Here is an 18,331-nt window from a genome sequence, read left to right on the forward strand (position 1 = left end):
GAACAAAGTCGAAGATTATGTTAATCAATGCTGCAGAGGGTGATTTTCAGCCTCTTCTAATCTGTACCACTTCAAGTGTCTGCTGAGAAGCAGATATCTTTTTAGTGACTTTAAACTTAATGACAAGAGCCTTCATTTTCCTAGTTACCATTCACAGACACTTTAGTCTGGGAAATCACAGGTTTAACACCTCTGCTCTACAACTTCAGGAAAGATTCTTCAGGTCCAGGGAATCTGATGGGGAGATTACCCAAGAGATATCTGTGGGTTTACCAGCAATCTGCATCTTGAGCAGCTGGGGACAAGTTCTTGAGTAGATTTGGTTACAACTTTTGTCAGCTCCCTAAGTTTTACCATCAGTCAGCTGACAAAAAAGCCCTGCAAGCCAACAGCATTAATTTCACAGTCTCTGGAGACTAGAATTTATGTATTCAATTATCTTCCACTTATCCTCCAGAGAACTGCATGATCCCTCAGTACTGGGCACCAGTCACAACACTGATATACTGATAATAAACCCCCGTGGGATCTGCTCCTTGCCAGAGATCAGGGAACAATTCAGGAATGATAAATCATTCCTCTTTTGCTGATCATATTGTTGTGTACAGACAACCTCATTTTCTCAGAGGTGTGGTTATCCCTATTGGCCAAATATACTTTGCAAATTAGTTTTGCTCTGCAGACTGTTCCCAAGTAACTCTTCCTGGCAATCCTTCATACTCCAGCTGTGCTGCTTAGCTTTGGTTTGGCATCAGAACCCTAATGAGAAATGGCCCATCTTCCCTGGCTGGCTGGGAACAGCTCTCCCTGTTTGAGTGCAGTTTGTCACATGGCAGCTCCCAAGGGCCAGTGCCACAATCAGGACTCCAGAGTGTTAAGCCACACAGGACCAGTAAGCTGTGACAGCACCCTGGCTGAGCAGAAGTGCCCTACAGTTAAAAGGATAATACCTCTGTCCCAAAGAGATTACAGAGGACAAGACAGAAGGGGTTGGCAATGAAAGAAGGCATCAGTGTGTACTCAGGGACATGGAGTGATGGAGGGAAGAAAGGGCTGTCACAGACTTCGGCTGCATTGCCACTGCTCTGTGCAAGCTTCCACCTCCCATGCCCTTCACCCTGGAAGCAGAGATACTCAGGAAGAGACTCTCAAGCCCAGCTGGAGCATGTGGCCTCAGCATGGGCTGGATCTCCCACCAGGAAAGGGGATTCACTGCCCTGACCCACAGGCTGTGGTGGGACAGCCTGGGTAGGAGCCCTGCAATTCCATAGCCAGTCATGCAAGAGAGGGGGCACTTCCAGGCAAGGAGCCATACCAGAGGTGGGATAATTCACCTTCTTCAGGAATTCTCTGTTCTGAAGTGGCCCACAGTTGTAATATGAATGCTCAGGGCTACAGGATGTCAATCTGTCTGCAAGTCTGTATTCTTTCCTGTTCCACATCACGGTTTCCACATTTGGATCTGGGGGGGGGGTTTAAACATGCAATTTTTTCCCCTTACAAGATCAGTGCTAAAATATTTTTTGACTATCATTTGACTACTCCACCTCTGAGTGTGTAACTTGGAGCAATAAGCACATGGCTTTTAAACTCATAAATCTTTAGAGTCAAGTATATACCGGAAATATTTCTTAGAAACGTGCAAGTATTTTGCAAGAATGCTCTAAGGGCACAGGTCTTTTGTCCCATTTAAAACAGCTGAAGGACTAACTCTCCAAAACAAGATTTCTCAGCTATATCTTTCAAAACATTATCAGTTCAGTTATGCTAGTGATATATTTATAGAGTGAAAGTGAGACTTATGGAATTGGAAAAAAAGTAGCAAGTAGGACAATACTAATTTTAGATACTAAAGCTGTTGATTAAGAGTTATTTTCTTGGGATCAAAGCATATGGTTATGGAAAAATTAGCAGATTTTAATTTGCATGGAACAGAAAGATCCGTTTATATAAAGAAGGAGACAAATCACCCCTGAAAGAGATGAACACTTGCAATGTTGTCAACAACATACAGGAGGCTATACCGAAACAGTAAATAGCTATACCTAAACAGTCAGCACTCCGTACATAATTAAAAGTAGTATTTGCATTAATCTGATAATATCAGGCTTTATATTGCAAAACAGCACTGGTTTGTGTTCAGAGAAACCCACAGGCAAAGGCCTGCCTGTGTCCCAAACAAAACACACTGCTGGAACCGTCAGCAACCTCATCCCAGAAACAAAGTAGATCGCTGCAAAACGCTGGTTATGAGTTAATTGTGAGTGGTTGAGAACATTTTTGGAATTGAATTAAACAGGCTGCGTTCTCGTGACTCATTTTTGCCTGAAGGGTTGCAGTTTCCCGTCTCTGTCCCCCTCCCACAGTGGGAGCTGCCCAAGCGCTGTGGCCACATCTGGGCTCGGCCTCACTGGGCCTGCAGCCGGCCGGGACTGGCGACGGGGAGGAGAAGGCCGTGTTAACAATCCTTTATGGCTGATCGGGACTGAAACCCTGGGGTCTGCAAACCCAGAGGGGTCTGAACCTCCTCCTGCTGAGATTCATCAACCCTCAGGCAGAGTAAGCCGGCAACAGGAGCCAGCAGTGAGCCGCGTTTGTCGGCAGCCGGCCCCCAGCCAGGGGAACCGGAGAGTTAAAGCGGTGATGGCAGATAATGACCGTGCTGAGCAGCACGAGCAAAGCCATTGCTGCTGCTCCCCACGAGCAAAGCCATTGCTGCTACTGCTGCTCCCCACGAGCAAAGCCATTGCTGCTGCTGCTGCTCCTCACGAGCAAAGCCATTGCTGCTGCTGCTCCCCACGAGCAAAGCCATTGCTGCTGCTACTCCTCACGAGCAAAGCCATTGCTGCTGCTGCTCCTCACGAGCAAAGCCATTGCTGCTGCTACTCCTCACGAGCAAAGCCATTGCTGATGCTACTCCTCACGAGCAAAGCCATTGGTGCTGCTGCTGCTCCCCACCAGCAAAGCCATTGCTGCTGCTGCTCCTCACGAGTAAAGCCATTGCTGATGCTACTCCTCACGAGCAAAGCCATTGCTGCTGCTGCTGCTCCCCACGAGCAAAGCCATTGGTGCTGCTGCTGCTCCCCACGAGCAAAGCCATTGCTGCTGCTACTCCTCACGAGTAAAGCCATTGCTGATGCTACTCCTCACGAGCAAAGCCATTGCTGCTGCTACTCCTCACGAGCAAAGCCATTGGTGCTGCTGCTGCTCCCCACGAGCAAAGCCATTGCTGCTGCTGCTCCTCACGAGCAAAGCCATTGCTGCTGCTGCTCCTCACGAGCAAAGCCATTGCTGCTGCTCCTCACGAGCAATGCCATTGCTGCTGCTCCTCACGAGCAAAGCCATTGCTGCTGCTCCTCACGAGCAAAGCCATTGCTGCTGCTACTCCTCACGAGCAAAGGCATTGCTGCTGCTCCTCACTCGTGTCATTCACAGCAACTGCCTTTCAGAAATGGAGTACTACGAGAGACCAAAGCTCTTTATTTTCCCACAAACTCCTGAAGAGATCAAGCAGCTGTGCTCCATTCGGGCCCCAAGGGGGCCTCAGGGCGTGCTGCTCCTCAGCAAGTTTGAAAATTCCACCCTAAATATTACAGGACATATCCCTGGTGTGACAACCTTCACAGGGGTCCAGGCATGAGGGAAGAGATGAGGATCTGACTCCATGTTTCAGAAGGCCTGATTTATTTTTTTATAATATATATTATATTAAAACCATACTAAATTAATAGAAGAAAGGATTTCATCAGAAGGCTAGCTAAGAATAGAAAAAGAAAGAATGAATAACAAAGGCTTGTGTCTCGGACAGACAGTCCGAGCCAGCTGACTGTGACTGGCCATTAATTAGAAACAACCACATGAGTCCAATCACAGATGCACCTGTTGCATTCCACAGCAGCAGATAATCATTGTTTACATTTTGTTCCTGAGGCCTCACAGCTTCTCAGGAGGAAAAATTCAAAGGAAAGGGTTTTTCATAAAAGATGTCTGTGACACCCTGGGACTGCCAGAGAGCTAACACAGAGATACATTTAGAGCAACAAGGGTCCCTATCAGCCAAGGGTTGGTACACACACAGACAGACATAGCACTACCCATTCTCAAATACTTGAAAGAAGGAAGAGGTATAAAGCTATAGATTTGTTTAACCCCAGTAATAACAGAATTCTTCTACAAGAAGTAATAGACATCATGGCACAAACTCAACTTTGGTCTAAAAGAAATAAAAATATCTCCCCTCTAGTCTCCAAAGCTATCTTCTAAAGGTAACACAAACACCTGCTGTACTTTAAAGGCATTTCATATCACTGAAATTTTTCTCCAGTATTTCCCTTTCAATTTACAGATCAGGGCTCAGCAGGTACCTTGCAAAAGGTTGATTCATAAAACAGGAGAAGCCAGTTATCCTCTTCCTGAAGGAAAATATGTCCAGCTCTGATGACAATTGCTGAAGCACCACAGAGCAGAGCCTCCAATGATCTTGTTTGGGTTCAACGAGCACAACACAAGCAACAGGGTTTGTGCAAACTATGCTCCCTAGTTAAAAAATAAATCTGAATTTCTTTAATCCCCTTTTTTCCCTATTGCATACCCCCAGGTCATGTTTCAACCGTTATATATGTGACCTTAAACTGAAACTTCAGGGATCTCAGCAGTCCCAGTTCAGCAAGCATTTTGGGGCTGTAAAGGCTGGTATCATGTCTTGAGTGCCAGCCACACTCCCAGCTCCCAACAGACTTCTCTTTTAACTTCACCAACTGTCCCTTATCTCCAACCCTTCTGCTGCACACCGCAGTTGGGATATTTTGGCTTCCTTTCTCCTGCCTTACATCAAGGAGCTCCCCATCCTGGCTGCTGCTCACAGAACAACTTATCAAGCCTTATTTCACTGCACTGGGCCCTCACCCTTGGGCCCCCACCCTTTCCCCCAGCCCCGTGGCAGCAGGCAGGAGGGAGGCGTGGGCTGGCTCTGGAGAAAAGCGCGCGAATGGGCTGATCTTGGCACCCTTCACAGCTGCCTGCTGCCAGAACCCTCTGTCATGGCTCTCCTGCAGCAGGCCACTGACTTCTAGTTCCCCTTTCACTAAAATTCAAATCTGTGAAATTTCAAGACACTTGATGTCTTTAATACTTCCATGTCTCTGAGAAATTTAATGCGAAGCAGAAAATGAGTGCAAAAGTTATTAGAAGACAAAAGATACAGACACACTGCCTGTCACAACCATCTCACTACATTATGAAATAAAAGTAACCTTGTAAAAGCCTTACCAAAATCCTGGGAAATCTGGTAAAAAGAGTAGGTGAAAGTCTGTGGTGATTCCATCAAAGTTTCCTGATGGTTTCCCAGCATGGCAGCCCCAATCCAGCCTGGCCTCCACTGGCTGTTAGAACAGCAATTCAGCACAGTTGGCAGCACGAGCAAGTGTGGCACGAAGAGAAACCCGTGGCTTCCTCCTTGCTAATGTAGAGGAAGCACAGAACTTCCTGTCTGCCTCCTCCCGTGCTGCAGGAGTGAAAGAGGAGATGGCAACCCAAAGATGTATCAGTGCAGAAAAAAAAATAAAAAGAGAAAGAAAAGAAACCCAGAGCAGGGCATGCTGCCACTGTTTAAAACGTAGGTGAGATTTAAATAGCAATAATCCCCAGAAACTATCTAGTTCAGGTCATCAACTAACAAGCTGGTTAATTCCTGTGAGGATTAATGCTCAAAATTATTATGCCTGACAGATGTTTGCTGAATGGCAACTGAATACACAGGATGGAGGCCAGCAAGAAGTGCAGAGAGGTACGTCAGAGCTGAGATTTTACAAATCATTAACTCGTGCTCTAATATAATAATAATTTTCCTTATCTTCCACTTCTTTTTCACTCTCAAGGTCTCTAGCAGGAAATTCCCTTCACAAACTGACACACTAATCTAGATTCTGCTCTCAGTTACAATCACACAAGACAAAAAGGAGGTTAGCTGATATTTCCAGGAAATACCTCTGCTGCACAATTTGGCTGAGTGGAATATACTTTGCAGGCATTACCTGTCCCTCACGATGGAGCACATGATGAATTTTCCTTCCCTAATCCCCCAAAACTGTTGGAAAATATAAAGCAGCATTCTCCCTTGATTAATTAAGATCCTGCATTTAGACATTCAATAATACCCACTGGTTTGGTCTATCTAGCCCACTACCCTTTGCATCATCCTAATGGTGTACATCTAATACACTCCAGGACCAAGACAGGGGCCACTTACTCAAGTTGGTGCAAATGCAAAGCAGGTCCATAAGGCCACAATCTCTCAACCTTTTTAGTTGCTGTATGCCATACTTTATATTACACTGAGCAGCATTTCTAGAATTGCAACTAATATGGAGGAGAGGTGGAGAAATCAGTGAAAGCAAAACATGGGGGGGAAAAGTTGGTTTGAATTCTACCTCCAAATTAGAAGCTACAGATAAAAACAGGGATAAAGCTGTGAGCCTCTTCATCCATTTTGGAACCAGGAAGCACAAGGAAAGAGCATGGGGAAAAACTGAAGAGAGGAACAAAGATTAATGAAAACCTAGTGGAAGAAGAACAGTGGAATAGAAAATGTTTATCAAGCTAACCTGTGAAGTTTCTAATACAGAGAATTAACTGAAGACCAGTGGCCTGAGAGAGGCTGTAACCCCCATGTGCAGCAGTGACCTCAGCTCAGCCAACCAAACAGAATTTCAGTAAAAAAACCCCAAGGGACAGAAGAGGAGGAACATCTTAAGAGTTAGCCGTGCTGATTGTACCTCTAGAGAGGGAACTGATATATCAGCTATTTCCAACTGTCTTGTTAGCCTTTTGTTAACATGAATAATCCCTAGAACTATATGAATATCTCAAAATACATCAGGATAAGAACGTCTCAAAACACATTCAGACTAAACTATATGATGCCTAGGGGACGTAAACTGGAGATTGGTCCACTTATCTGAAAGTCAAATCATGGTTGTTTTAGAATTGTGTTGTTTCAATGGGAGGTTTTAAATGCCTATAAGGGAACCCCTTCATCTCTTTTCCCTTCCTCTCTCTTGTGGTATATCCACAGTCACTGAAAATTTGCCATAGTCCCACAAGAAAAAATAAATTTATATTTAAAAAAAAAGCACTGAAACTAGTAGTACTGAAGAAGCAGAGCATATGTGGCTAACATCAGCTCTGCACAGCAGCTTCTAAAGCAAGGTAAGAATTGGTCTCTTTGGATGACTAATCCAGAAGGCAAAGGAGCTCCCCTGGTGAGCACAGACAGCCACAAGCTAGAGGCAGCAATGAGAGGATCAAACTAACAGTGAAAAATGCAGCATTCCCACAAAACTTTCTGTAAGTTAGTATCACAACATGTTTTAAATATATAAATACCACATTACCACTTGAGCATAATTTCCTTTAGAGTGAACTTCATTTTTTTGTATTTTTTAAGGAAATCAGGTTCAGCAAAATATTCCAAATGTCCTCACAGCATCTGACCTCCCATTCTCATTTTTTCCCACATAAAGAAGTCCATTTTCAGTTTCAGCAAGGGATGAAACTCTTCTGGCCAGCTATCACTTCTCTTGTGGTAGCAGAAAGCATTTGAATGGCCCCTCCTTCGGGCTGACATGTCTAAATTCAAAGAGGGATTCAGTTACATCTGTAACTGTGGTAACATCTGCTGCAGCTGTAACTCTTGTAACACATCTGTTGGATGATCTCAGATTACCTAGCAGCCCATGGGCACTGAGAAGGAAACATTTCTGCAAACCCAGTGCAGCCCACGGAGTTAAATGACTACACTGCCCCACTGATTAATCTACTGTAAGTGATACTCGGGGCAGGGTGGCCTCATTGCCCACTAACAGTCTGCATCTTCAAGCAGGCAGGCATGTATTTGTCCTCTAACTGCTCAGGAGACAGACTTCATCACCCCAGCAGGGCTGCAAGGGTTATAAATTATAGTGTTGTCTAAGCTCTGACAAAGAGCTATGAAACCCCTTAGATAGGAAACAGAGCAGCAGTATAAAAATCCTTCTTCAACCATAGCAACTGTGTTATATATTCTTACTACTCCGCAGAACATATTTCTAACTATGTTTTAGTTGTGAATTAGAGTAACATTGGTGTAAAGGGACTGTCAGAGCAAGTGCTTCTCACCAAAGAATCTGGTTTGGAATTGCTGTGAAAGGACTTTTCAGAAAAGAAACACATCAAGCAATCAGGCTGTCCCGAGTACTGGGCTCAGAGGTACTGGCAGGGATAGCACAGACAGGTATCAAGCTCTTGATCTCTCTTTCTGGTTTTACACAGTTTCACTCTGTGTAAATCATGAATTGTTATGAAGAACCTAATCATTAGGCACAGCCTAATGATTCAGGCGTCCCACCTGGCAAGCTGAGCATCTTAAAGGTTTGGCTTAGGTCATCATTATGCTCTGTTCCATTCAGCAAGGAAAACCAACCAAACAAAGTATTTTGATTAACCAGTTAGCATTAAAAGAAACAAACAAAAAAAAATTTCAACCCACACACCAAACCCTGAAAAATGTCAGATCTGATCTGAACAAGACTAAAAGAACCAAGAAGTAGGTTAGCTGCTGATACAGTTGCTTAACTGAGAAAAACATCTATTTGCAAATCCCCAAACTAAGGTGTAACCTGCTAGTAGCAATAACAGCACTTCACAAATACCAGTGATAGCTGACACAGGAAGGGCACTATAGAAAACAATAACCTGCAGAGCACTGAAGCACATCCAGGCAGATTCCTCAGCACTGACTAACTACAATAACTAACCATTCAACAATAAAAGGACTTAAAAAAAAAGGTGGGGGCTGTGACATTTTAAGTATTGGGATTAAATGTGCCGACATAATTACTTATAAAAGTGGTTTTAATAAACACCTTCAGCTCTTTAATCAGACTGCAAATACTACTTCACTCTGCAGACCAGAATGACAGCACCAGCTCGCCTCCATCACGAGGTATTTACAGAATCATGGAATGGCTGAGCTTGGAAAGGACAACTGGAGCTCATCTAATCCAAACCCCCTGCTCAGTCTGTGTCCCTTAGTAAAGAATGTTACTCAGGATTGTGTCCAGATGGCTTTTGAGTCTCTATATTATCACAATATGCAATATCTGGACAAGCAAAGACCTGAAGGGAGAAATAAAGTAACATTGAAGGCAAAATTACCATTAGGGTTGCTGGTAGCTCCATCCCAAACAGGAATTTCTCTTGCAGAAAAAAACCAAACCAAACCAATCCACCAAAACAAACAAACAAACAAAGAAACAAACAACAACCTAAACAAACAAAAACCTCAAACAAACAAAAAATAACCCAAAGATGCTTGAAATATTTTCCATTTTGTTAGGCTGCAGACATGTTCTCTAGATTGGTATTTCACACCAGCAGCTCAACTAATGGAGTCAGAAGGTTTATAATCTGAGGAGACAAGAGAAAATCCCAGGCTCTGGTAAAGCCAAAGGCAATACTGTCACAGAGCCAAGATTTCTACCCTGACTCCTGTGGACTTAAAAGACAAGGCAAGACGCAAATTTTTCCTTGGGTGCTCTCTTAATCTGGAGATCTAAATTAATGCGCGTCTGCGGCATTTACTGAGCCGGTGTTATTAGCCAGGGTTAAAGTCTTGTACTTCACACAAAGCCTGTGCTTACCCTGCTGCACCTACAGACCAATTCTGCTGACTTACATAAGAAACATCACCTACATTTGCCAGCTGCTGTCATCTGCCATTCATGTAACCACTACCAAATACTCAAGTGCTCATGAAAAGACTCTGGGATTAAGAAAAATAAGTCATCTAAGCTAAAGGAAATGCACAGCCTGGGGAAGAACTGACAGCTTCAGAACTGACAGAAATTATTTCTTTTATTTAATCACAGAGACTTTAAGGTAGAAGGATATTTTTTCACATGACCCAGTCTTTGCATGTAACTGATTTGAAAATGCAGTGGGTACATCAGTGCTTGTACACTTTCCACCTTCAGCTTTCCTGAACTCCTTCAGGCTGCACCCACAATGGGGCACAGAGGCTGGATAAAGACCAGCTGTTACATCTCTCAAACAACTCCTCAGTCAGAAACAACACATGTTCTTATGATACAATTGTCTCATTATAATGGCAGGAAAATAACACAAGCATGTAGTGCTTTAAATAACATATCACTTCTATGTGAGATGGAGATAAAACACAGCCAAAAGTAACCTCTACACTTTTTTCACTGTTTAATTTATTATTGTTCAGTCCAGATGAGTGAGTAGGCGAGTCAGTGTGTGAGATAATCTTTTGGGGTGAAAATTCTAGTGTTGGTTTTAAAATGAAACGGTACCCAGATCCACTGTGGGTGGTTTACTCTGTCACACCTGTGACACCCTCCCACCTGGCACCTACAACACAGCTGCCACACACATCAAGAGTACCCTGTGGGAATAGATGTTAGTGTCCCAGTTCACAGATGAAGACACTGGTGCTCTCAACAGCATCATAATCAATGCAGCCTTTGACAGACCCAGCAACACACAAAGCATCCAACATCACTGGTTCCATTTTAAACCTCTGACTGTACATGCTCCTTCAAGATCACAGAGCTAACTTGGGGCAGGCAAAGCCGCATTAGGAGGTTTAGACTGGAGGTTAGGAAGCATTTCCTGCCTAACAGGGTGGTCAAACACTGCAATAGGTATCCTAGAGAGGTGGTCAATGCCCCAAGCCTGTCAGTGTTTGAGGCATTCAGTGCCCTTAATAATGTGATTCAATTCTTACTCAGCCTCAAAGTGGTCAGGCAGTTGCACCAGGTGATTGCTGTTGATCCCTTCTACTCTTATTATAATCATAATCAGCCACAAGGGGAGCAGCAGGCAGCCTTATGTAAAGTGTGTCTAGGATTCCCTGGTGACAGGCACTAAATCTACTACATATAACAGTAAGTTCCCCAGCACAAGCTGTGCCACGTGAGGCTCTCACTCAGCTTGCACTCCCAAGTATTACTGTCATGTTTCTCAAAAGGCTTTCTGCATAGCACAACTGTAACAGCCGGTATTTCACCTTTCAGTGCCACTAAATAAACACTAATCAAGAACAAAACAAACAAGCCACAGCTTGATACCTGAATTCCAATCAAATTACAATCTCCTGGTTCTCCTAGTTTCCTGCTATCTTTTAATTTCTTACAGCATGTTTTTTTATGCACCTGCTCAGTGTTATCCCAAGGCTGAGACTGCCCTGTAATCCTCAGTCTGTTATAGTCAAAGCAGAAATTCTCTTGAAATTGCTTGATATGAAGGACTTTATATCAAGTCCATGTCTTTTATTTAAATCTAACATAGAAAAGAAGCTTGTAATAGCAGAGACATTGAAAGTCACTTCTGTCTAAGGAAAAGAAATTAAATCAATGCAATTTCCTTGAAATGCAATTAAGCTGTGTACATAGACAGAGACATCAAAGATTGCTTATTAACCTGATATGGGGTGTCAGTGAGAACCACCATCCCTGTTAGACCTACCATTCTTTCCTCAGCATTGAGGAGGGGCCATTTCAGATACCTGAAGTTAAATACCCCAGGGCTCTACTCTCTGCATAGTTTTTCTGTAATTCAGGCAGTACCATCTTGTGATACAATTTATTAGCAATATAAGAACATATGATAAGCAAAGTTCAGGCTGCTTTATGTCTACAAAGCAGTGCATCCACAGCAATGTCTAACAGACATTGTTACAGAATCATCAGTCCTCCTTGTGGAAGGCAAGGACTAACTTGGAGCTCCAGCATTGCAGAAGAGTGTGTAAGGAGCAATCCTTATGTAAGGATCTCCACTTTCAGTTAAAAAGACTCCATTTCCTTGATACTTCAACTGTTATACCCTCAACAAACACTGGAAAACAAACAAGAGTAAACTTTCAAACTAAAGAACAAGACTGTGTTTAAGTTGATACTGACAACACTGCAATTAGTCATAGAAATATTGTAAGTCTGCATATGCCAATACCAGCCTCAGGCAATAAAACTGTAGTTCAGACCAAAATGTAAGCAAAATTTAAGGCTGTGACTTTTGGGCCCTATAACTAATCATTATCAAGCTGTTTTGAACTTTAAACACTGCATTTGATAGCAGCTAATGACACTGTTACACTTTACAATTTTTCTTGTGTCATTTCAGACTACTTTAACCAATATTAACTGAAGACACTAAATTCCTATCATTCAGTTGTTTCAGAGCAGACTTGCATGATCAAAAGGGACCCTGACCACCTGTTTTGAATGTTTTAATTTCATGGAATTGCAGCCTGAAGAAGCTGAGGCATTACTGACCATCAGTAAGCACTACCCTAGAATATATTTTCATTCAAGAGTAAAAGTATTTCACTTACTGCGCTCCAAAGACAGTAAGAAGGTTTTTTCAGCCAGACTCAAAAAGGTATTAAAGGACCTGGTATTTATTCCTGTTGATCTCAGGTACATGAAACCTTTGTCTTCATATAGAAAACGTGCCAAGAAAAAAGCTCCCTTGCCAGTTGCACTCTCTGTTAACATTCCTGGAGCTCAAGAATTTTTCCTGCTACAATGTGATCTTTTCATTTCACATGCCTGAATTACCAGGATTCACACTTGGCCCACAATCCTAACACAGACATACACAACCCAGTTATAAGGGGGCCCTTTCTAAGGACAGTACTGCACCTGTCTATGGCAGAACATGTTTGAGAGGACAGATCAAAGCTGTGCCACAAAATCCATCTGCAACTGACAAGGACTAACAGTGAAAAACCCCAAATCAAAACAGAAATGCAGTGTCTTGTCATTGCTACCAATGATCTGAGATTTGTCCTGCTAGAACACATTATTTTGGGTTAGGATGAATGGTCACTGCTTTTGCTTGGTTTCATGGGAATTATGTTTATATGATGGCAGTCTTGAAACTGTTGGCCAATTTTGTCAAAATAAAATAAATCTAAAGACACTAGAAAGTGTCATCATAGTGAGATCAGAGCCCTGGAGATGCAAGGATGTAAAAACAAAGCACTCTGTGACCAGGCCACCTCAGGGATCTGCAGAGCTGTGTTCCTGGATGGATTAAGAGTATACACTGAATTGTACCAAAATTTTCTGTTCCCATGTTCAAAATGCAATGTATCATATCAATGTTACTTGTATTCTTTGAAGTTTTAAGGGAGATGCCAGTTCAGGAGCATTTACTCACAAAATCCTTCTCACCTTGTCTTTACAGCTTCATTTGCAACAAACACATTATTCCCAAATGGAGGCTGTTAAATATGAATGTATCACTCAGTCACTGATCTAAAAACTTGGGAAAACTAGCAAGTGTCTGATTTTAGACTTGCTTTTCCCTGTTGGCCTGTTTCTACAAAATTTGCAGGAACTTAATTACCTTGGAGCTGTTCTCCTTATGTCATACTTGGCAGAAACTGAGAAATGGCAAAAAATATTACATAAGGGACACACACCAAGACTCATGTGTATACATATATTAAATGCTGGCAAAAAAACCTTGTTTCCAACAGATGCCAGTTATCTTTCTGAAGCTGCAGCGCAGGTGTGGAGCATCCCCTGAGGCAGTGGAATTGCTCTCCAAAGTCATGTGCATGCAGGTACAGCCACATTCTGAAGCCAAGCATCCACAAGTGCATACAACAGTTTTAAGGATGATTTGTAAGCCACGGATAGAGCACAAAAAATGGCTTATTCTCAAAGAAAAGCCAATGAGGTTAGTCCAGTGAGGTTAGTGCACAAAGGCCACGTGCCAGAAACAGACTTGGAGATAGGGTACAAGCCCTGGCCAAGGGGAGAGGGAAAGGAGGAGCAGTGAAATACGGCTGAAGGGAACAACTGGAACTATCAGAAGAAATACAACAAGAGAGGCAAGCACCACAATACCACACCCTGAACAGCAGCTAATTCTGTCTTCCTTGGGAATCTGAGGGGACTCTGGATCTAATGAGTCACAAACAACATGGAAACAGCACTGAGTGTAGGGGAAAGCTGCTTTTATAGAGGGACCACTGGGATTGTCAGACTCCATTTCCTGACAACCAGTTTGCAGGGAACAATGCTGCTGTGACTCACCAAAAGATGTTTGTTTCTTGTGGAACAAAGAGTCGCCACAAGACCAACTGCAATAAGTTACATTTCCTTGAGATCCAACTGGCTCACACATTTGGCAGCCACAGAGACTGTGCCAAGCTGATGTGCATTTCAACAGCTGCAGAATTGAGACACTTCCAGGAAAAGAAGAAAAACACTTGAAGGCAACCAATCAGCTTTTAAAGTTTTGTGGCATTTTTTAAATTCTTTCCCCAGAAAACAAACACTGTGTACAAAGATTTTCAGATGACATACACCATGCCAAGGGCTAAAAAGTAACAACCAAAACTAGCAGCAAGGAAGTGGCAAGAGAAGCATAGTGATTTTATTTTTCATTAATGATTCAAGACAGCCAGGCGTAGATTTGAGGCAAAGGGGAAGACAGGCATCCTTGCTCTGATAAACTCACAAAATAAAGCAGTGTCTTGCAACCATAATTTTCACAATTAGTCATCATATACATGCAGAACTCCTGCAGATTTCAGTCTGTTAACCTATTTGAGTAGAATAAAATTTTCCTGGACAAAGATCTAAACTCACACAAGGCCAAGCCAATAAGGATGTGCAAATAAAACATAAAACAGATGGCAGAGAACAGTATATGAAAAACGAAAGCCTCAGTATACTTTAGGGTGTGGGGGAACTTTACATACAGAAGTTACACAGAATGTTAGTTGCTTTTATAATAGAAAAACTGGGAAATTTTCTGTTTAGGAAGAAAATGTGAGACAAGGTCAGACCCCCTTAAGGGGAACCAGAGCCTAGCTGGGATGTATCCGATAGGTTTGAAGGGGAGAGAAGTGGGAAGTGTTCCTCTGAGAAGAGGAACAAGGACCTTGCAAACCGCAGTGAGAGTCCTGGCAGTGGCAACCTACAGATGAAGAAATGTGGCAGTAACGCTGAGCAACTGGCTTTGGCAAGAGCCTGACATCTATCTGAAGAAAAGTTGCAGAACACAGCTAAGTGCTGAACCAGACTGACAGGCGCGATTTTCTGAAAGAAGCTAAATAAAAGGCTTTGCCCGTTCAGCGTACATTACTTAGGGAGATACGCTGCAGTTACTGCAGCTACGGTATTTGGTGTAGCACGAGCAGACAGGGAGCTCTCGTAGTACCCACGGAGCTGTCCTGGCAAGGACAAGCCCCGCCAGCGGTCCCGCTCTGCAGCCCCGGCGGTGCCCGCTCTCCCCGTTACACGGACGGGCGGCCGAGCGGGGACCGGGCTGTCCCGGCCGCGTTTTGCCCGGCGCGCCGAGCAACAGGAGGCGGGTCTGGAGCCGGGCGGGCTGACAGCGAGCCCCGCCGAGCCCGCCTGCCCCGTGCCGTGCTGCACCGCGCTCCCGCCCGCGGGACGGTACGGGACAGCAGGACACGGGACGGGACGGCATAGGACGGCAGGACACGGGACGGTGCAGTCCCAGGCGCCGCCGCCTCGTCGCTTCTCCCCCCCGCAGCCCCCCAGCGTCGGCAACAGGCCCCGAGCAGCGCAGCAGGGCCCGTGGCACTCACCGAGCGGCACCGCCGCCGCCGCTTCCCCCGCGGGCAGCCCCGGGCCGCGCTGCCGCTCCCCCGCCGCGCTGCGGCCGCTCGGGCGCTCGCTGAGCCTGGCGGGGCCGCCCGGCACCGGCCCCGCCGCTGCGGGGGCTGCGCGGAGGGCCCGCCCTCGCCGCCGCGGCCCGGCCCGGCGGGCGGTGTTATGTAAGCCGGGCCGGCCCGCCCTGCCCTGCTAGCGCCGCCGGCCGCGGAGCCCCCGCCGAGGGCGGCCGGGCCGGGCTGTCCTTGCGCGGCGGTGGCAGCGGCGGGCGAGCACCGCACTCTGCTATTTTTAGCAGATTAAATGCAGCGGGAGAGGCTGAATCTCTCACAGTGTCGCGTTCTGGGGGACTCGGAGCTCCGGGAGTCACCCAGCACCAGGCGACCGGCGACAAGCCCCGGGCGATCCCTGCACGTGCCGGTGGCTCCGTGCCAACAAGTGGGGATGTGTGTTAATGTCTCTGAATGGCCAGCGAGCAGGGAGGCTGCACCTCAGCACTTACTCGTGCATGAAACAACACCAGCTCATCGCTGGCAGTGCCAACTGCCAGCATGCATTTATTTGGATACATGAAGTGGTATTTTGGGGAAAAAAAAATCAACGAAAACTTAGGAAACAAAACCTGTTTCCACTGCAGCACTGATCCACGCACAAAGTCTACTGCGTGTGCTCAGTTATGCAAAAAGATCAGAAGCAAAAGGAGCAGCAGTGGAGGTGCATTGCCAGCCACAGCGTCGGTTCTGTAGCCCAGCGAGAGAAGGGAAGTCATTGACATTTTGTGCTCCGTCCACAGCATCAGAAAGTTGTAGTCATATGAGTCTGTGTGCTGAGCCGCTGGGAGGGAAGGAGGAAAGAATGAACAGCTTCTTCATATTTCAACAACAATATAAACAAACTAAATGAGCCTGTGAAAAGCTTGTATTTCATAAAGCACTAAACCATCCTCTTTGCCAGGGGTTATATTGCTGCCCTCTGCTGCTGGGAAGTTGGGCGGTTCATCTGCCTAACGAGCAGAAAACGAGCTATTTGCGATAAAAATCTCTGATTACACATAACAGTTCTGCGGCCAAGGGCCTCGAGATACATAGTTCAAAAGGAAGGGTGAGCTCCCCAGTCCTGCGAGAGGCAGGGGATGACAGCTCTAAGGCCGGGTGGGATGGCTGCTTCACCAGCAGCGTTCCCTGGGCTTTCGTGGGCTCCCTTCTGCCTACAGCCAGCCAGGTGATCTGCCATCCGTGTGCCAACACGCTCTTAACTGCAATGGCTCTGTACTTATATTGCTCCCAAAGCATCAGGAATCCCTATCCCTTACCAGCAGCGAAAAAGGTCACAGGAAATTTTGTCAGAACTTCATGGTAAGGATTGCACTTTTACAGCTGGTTCTGACCTTGAAGCTTCAACTGCCCTCAATATATACTGTAGTGGTACAATTTGGGGTGACTGACCTTTTAAATTGTCACTGAGAGGGCAAATGAGCACTGTAATCTCCTTGTGTTACTGGGCAAGCCTTTCAACTAACTTGGAAAATAATTCATTCGCTGGTTTGTGTAGCCATGATATTTTCTGAAAAATCCCTTTGCCAGGATTTTTTTTCCTGAGAAGCTGATGCCTCAGAAATGAAATGTAAACAATGATTATCTACTGTTGTGGAATGCAAGAGCTGGATCTTTGATTGGTCTCATGTGGTTGTTTCTAATTAATGGCCAATCACAGTCCAGCTGTCTCAGACTGCCTGCTCAGTCACAGGATTTTGTTATCATTCCATATTCCATTCCTTTCCTTTCAAGCTTTCTGATGAAATCCTTTCTTCTATTCTTTCAGTATAGTTTTAATATGATATATATATCATAAAATAATAAATCAGCCTTCTGAAACATGGAGTCAAGATTCTTGTCTCTTTCCTTGTCCTGGGACCCCTGTGAACACACGTTTGCTTTTGACAGACTATTTACTTGGAGGAAGTTCATAAAGACAATGTGTAAAATTGAATCTATGCCTATGCAACTGCCCTTGCCCATGGTAATTCAGAGCTGACTATCTCTCAATGGCCTTTGGAATAGTGTGAGGAAATGGATACAATCCAGAAGGGTTACACTCCAAAGGAATGTGTCTAGAATAGGTAGATGACAAAGAACATAAAATTCTGTGAATTTGCCTTAAGAAAGCAGGTTCAGTTATCATGGTGAGTAGATGAACACTGTTAATGACAGAGATTAATTCCTTAGGAAACCACCCCTTAGGAAGTTACTTTGCAAACCCAGATCTTTTAAACCCCTTGTATTCAGAAAGCTTGCTGGTGGGGGACAATACATCACTGTATCTAAAAATTGCTTGAATTAAGCTCCTTTTCTGCAATTCCCCATGTGGAGGCTTTCATGGATCTGATTCTACTCCCTCAAACAGCTTGTACATGCTGAGTTAGAAAAATCCCTACACACAGGCAAACAGCAGGCATTAAGTAAAGGAGCATTCAGTGCCTTACTCAAACAATAAAAAGCTGCCCACAAACCACACCTAAATGACAAAGGAGAGGTTAGAATGACTGCAAGCAGCGTGGAATAGTAGAGGGGCTTTGAAAAGTAACAAACAGCAGCCCTAGCTCTCTTTCTTTGGAAGAAAGGAATATATTTTTAGAAGCAGTTAGCCTGGCCTATAAACCAAACCACAAGTATTTA

At 44.6% G+C, this 18,331-nt stretch overlaps 1 protein-coding gene across 2 annotated transcripts in view; it reads right to left on the minus strand.

Annotated features, from left to right (window-relative positions):
- Window positions 1-15,698, minus strand: part of SYNE3 (spectrin repeat containing nuclear envelope family member 3) — a 59,868-nt gene extending 44,170 nt beyond the window's left edge. For both annotated transcript variants that reach the window (XM_058025860.1, XM_058025859.1), the window contains exon 1: window positions 15,632-15,698. The gene's annotated coding sequence lies outside the window, so the exon portion shown is untranslated. The remainder of the gene's footprint in view (window positions 1-15,631) is intronic.
- Window positions 15,699-18,331: the final 2,633 nt, after the last annotated feature.

This window comes from Melospiza georgiana, chromosome 6, assembly GCF_028018845.1.
Source record: "Melospiza georgiana isolate bMelGeo1 chromosome 6, bMelGeo1.pri, whole genome shotgun sequence".
NCBI lineage: Eukaryota > Metazoa > Chordata > Aves > Passeriformes > Passerellidae > Melospiza > Melospiza georgiana.